This window comes from Sinocyclocheilus grahami, unplaced genomic scaffold (assembly GCF_001515645.1).
Source record: "Sinocyclocheilus grahami isolate Dianchi unplaced genomic scaffold, SAMN03320097.WGS_v1.1 scaffold1455.1, whole genome shotgun sequence".
Lineage (NCBI taxonomy): Eukaryota > Metazoa > Chordata > Actinopteri > Cypriniformes > Cyprinidae > Sinocyclocheilus > Sinocyclocheilus grahami.
In genome coordinates this window covers 173,068-176,904 of record NW_015506634.1, presented here as the reverse complement: position 1 = coordinate 176,904, position 3,837 = coordinate 173,068, and the positions used below count along the sequence as shown (strand labels likewise).

General features: G+C 39.3%; 1 pseudogene; it reads left to right on the top strand.

The window, feature by feature from the left end:
- Positions 1 to 518: 518 nt before the first annotated feature.
- LOC107570419 (dual specificity phosphatase DUPD1-like) lies at positions 519 to 1,174 on the top strand (annotated as a pseudogene).
- The last annotated feature ends 2,663 nt before the right edge of the window (positions 1,175 to 3,837 follow it).

The window sequence follows — 3,837 nt, the reverse complement described above, 5'->3', positions numbered from 1 at the left end:
AACTGTTTTCTGACCTTTATCGAACTGCACCCTCTCAACAACTTGAAAGTGAGGTTAGTCTTTGCTCATTTATGATTTCTAGGTCTGGTATTAACACGAACAGACAGCAGAACAAACAGATGCACGTGTAAAAATAATGGCAACTGTGGAACTACAGCAAGACACGCCGCTTTGATTATGTCATCAGACAGGCTGTTTTATAAAGAGACGCGCGCTCGCAGAATCTGTGAAGTTCAGTGATGATCAGAGTCACAGAGCAAAACTCGACCGATACAGACTGTAGAAACACTGTTTACAGACGCCAGATATTCATACATGGCTGTACAGAGTCGCACACAGTCTTGACAGCACCTGAAGATCTGGCTGAGCCTGCAGGGGGCAGCAGTGGCAAAGATCAGACGGACATGAATGTTTCTCCTGAAGCCACTGAGAGAAACCCGACAGGTGAAAGTCAACAGTACATTTAAAAAAAAATACACTGAGATCCAAAAACAAATGCTGTCTGCAGTTTTCCTTATATGCTTCGCCTGGACGAATGTTTCCTGCACTGGACACCAGTCTCTGAGGTCTGGCCCAATGTCTTCACAGGAAATGAGTAAGTCTACAACACTTGACACTATCACAGAAATGACATATTACACTAATATAATATAATACAGTAATCACACAATGCAGTTATATAATTGTACATAAATCCTCTTTGTTCTTGTGCAGAGAGACAGCAATGGACCGAGTCCGACTGAAGGAGATGGGTGTTACTCACATCCTGAACACTGCGGCTGTAAAGAAGAGCCTGAAGGTGCTGTTAGGAATGCCAAGCAAGGAAGATCTGCTAGGAAAGGTCAATACTGGGGCCAAATATTACAAAGGCATGAACATCACTTACTATGGTGTGCCTGTAATGGACGACCACTTGTTTCACATCAGCAAGTACTTCTTGCCAGCTGCCAAATTCATCCACAAGGCCCTCAGTAACCCAGAGAGTAAGAGCTGAGAGACACACACACATAACGTGTCCTGTAGTGACAAACTGTCTAGGAGTGAGTTTGTTGTGAGTGTCTTTGTTTGTATTTCCTCAGATAAGGTGTTACTGCACTGCACAGATGGCAGCTGATGCTCTCCCACACTTTTTCTGGCATATCTGATGATCCAGCATAATTCAGTTTTTATTTAATTTCCTACTGTATTGCAGATAAAGCACTACATTAATCTGCCACTCACAGGAGAAATCTGTTCATATGATTGCATAATGATGCATTCAAAAGATAATGAACAATCTTTATAAAACTTTGCAGTGTTGTTGCAGATAAAATATAACATGGATTACATTATTTATATTTATAAATTTTATCATGTTAGATATTGATTACACAGGTCTACAGACAAAATGCTTCTGAAATAAATGTAGTCAAACCGTACTAATGCTGGGTCACTGATGCTTAAACTTGTTGATTGACTCTAGTTTTCTAGATATGCTATTGGGTCAGTATATATACGACTCTTGACTTGGGAATGGCAGAGGATAAATGAGTTATAAAGAGAAGGGATCTCAATTTAAACTAGAAATTATAATATTTTTATAACCTATTTTTTTTATTATTTTTTTTAAGTGTTACATAAACAGGTGACAGGTACAATCTTCACAGTATCTCTCTCTCCTTATATGATCTTCTAGGGTAAGTCACCCTGATAGAGTCAGATAGAGTCACCCTGGGCAGATGGCCAGTCCATCACAGGACTCACAAACACACTAACACAATTTGAACTTTCTAAATGACCTAACCTGTGGGGTCTGTGGAAACCCACGCTGATACAGGGAGAACATGCAAACTCTTGGAAACAGTAGCCAATCAGTTGTTTTAATTGTCATATTTGAATTGTCACATCAAAAATACATAATAAATAGCACATTCTATGTCTGAAGCAGATTCAGTAGACCAGAGTTATTGATTAAAACAACCCTGTTTTGGATTGAAGGCTCAGATGAGAAACATAAGTGCATATATTTGTAGTGATGATAAACATGTCCTCCCAAATGAACTGACTCAAATTGTACAAACTGACTTTAATTTGAAAGGATTACGGGGAGTTAGTGTCCCTACAAACCATAATGAAACATACAACATCTAGAGCTGTATTTGACAATATATAAGCACTGACAATTACTGAACAAACAATAATGTTTAAATCAAAACTCAAACACAAACCAACCAAATAAGCCAGGCTTATTTCATTTAGTCTGACTTATTGTCAGTTGATTTGATTCCATAAAGCAAATTCACCATAGCTCAAGCTCAGTCACTCTGGCAATTTATGCTGGGAAACTAACCTGGTCCAGAGCAGGCTAACTGTCAGGTTAAGCTGAGCTCCTCTAACACTAACCAATAGGAACGCATCGATACTACCACTGACTCTCTCACATACTGTTTTTTGACTTTATTAACAGTCCAAAAATAAAAGTATACAGAAAATGCAATCAAATAAATAAAAATATTGGCTTCACCATGCTTAATTTGCTCCGAAGCAAGCTGAAAAGCTACTGAATAATACTGAATACAGCTTATATAGGAATGCCGCGATAGGTGTCGTATTCCTATAGGAAGATGTGATCAGCTGAGAATCCGCTGATGCAAGCTTGACTCACGTGACCTGCCAGAACTAACGCTAAAGCTTAATTTATTGTATTTTGCCCAAGATTTAATGACATTGTTTTAAGATATATGAAAACATTTTAACATAGTTGCAACTTGTGCATTCAGTTGATCGGCCGTTTCTAGCCATGCAGCCTTTCTCTCTGGTTTTATGACAGCTGTACCTTTTATGGTTATTAATAGAACATTAAAACATTACAATCTAAAATTGCTCTTTAAAGCATTAAAACACTAAATTAAAAGTTGCGTTGCTGGGTGTTATGGGATGAACGAGACGTGAGACGTGCAGATCCAAGTGCAAGGCTTTATTTACAAAGGCGTGGTCAATAAACAGGCAAGGGTCAGATAACACAGGTATATCACAGGCAAGACAAAGAATATTTCTAGGGCTAGCGTGGGCCTTCGATCGGCGAACAGTATCCAGAGGGCTTGACAAGAGGGGTAACCAATAACACAAGCAATAGTCCAGGTGAGGTGCAAACACAGTCCGAAACAGCAAGACAAAGGGTTAATCCAAGATGCGTGGCAAGAATCAGGAACCAGGGAACCAGGCAAGACTACGAAAACTAGAGCAGGCTCTGTAAAGTAGCTATCACTGGGAAAGCGATAAGCGCTAAACAATACTCAGCAACTTGAGTAGGATCTGAGTGGGTGTTATATAGTGAATGTGTGATTGGTTACAGCTGTGTGCAATCAGTGCAATGGATGATGGGATATGTAGTTCGGGATGACATGCAACAGTTTGTGTAGTGTGAGAGTCAATGTAACGGAAGGGTGACCTCTGGTGTCGATCAAACGGAAGTCCATGGACAGGATTCGTGACACTGGATTTATTTATTTTTTCTTTTAAGTCTGTATTTACAGCAATTTTACTGTCTACTCTGTTCAAATGTGGATGAATGGCTACAGGTAGACGTGTGCACACTGCCAGAGCTGTGTGAGATCACTAACATGCTGCTTTTGTGGGGGTGAGTAGAGGTGTTCAATTTTTTTATTTATTTTTTTGTCAACTTCATTCAGTTGTTAGTTTCATTTTCAAAATAATCAGTGGTGGACTGTGAGTTATCAGTACTTTCACTCAAGTACAGTCCAAGTTGTCCACCTCTGGCAAACTAGGGCAAAGAGCACACATTGTTTCTTATTTATCGTTGGTTTGTTGAGTGAAAAGGATTCCTTTTGTGTAATC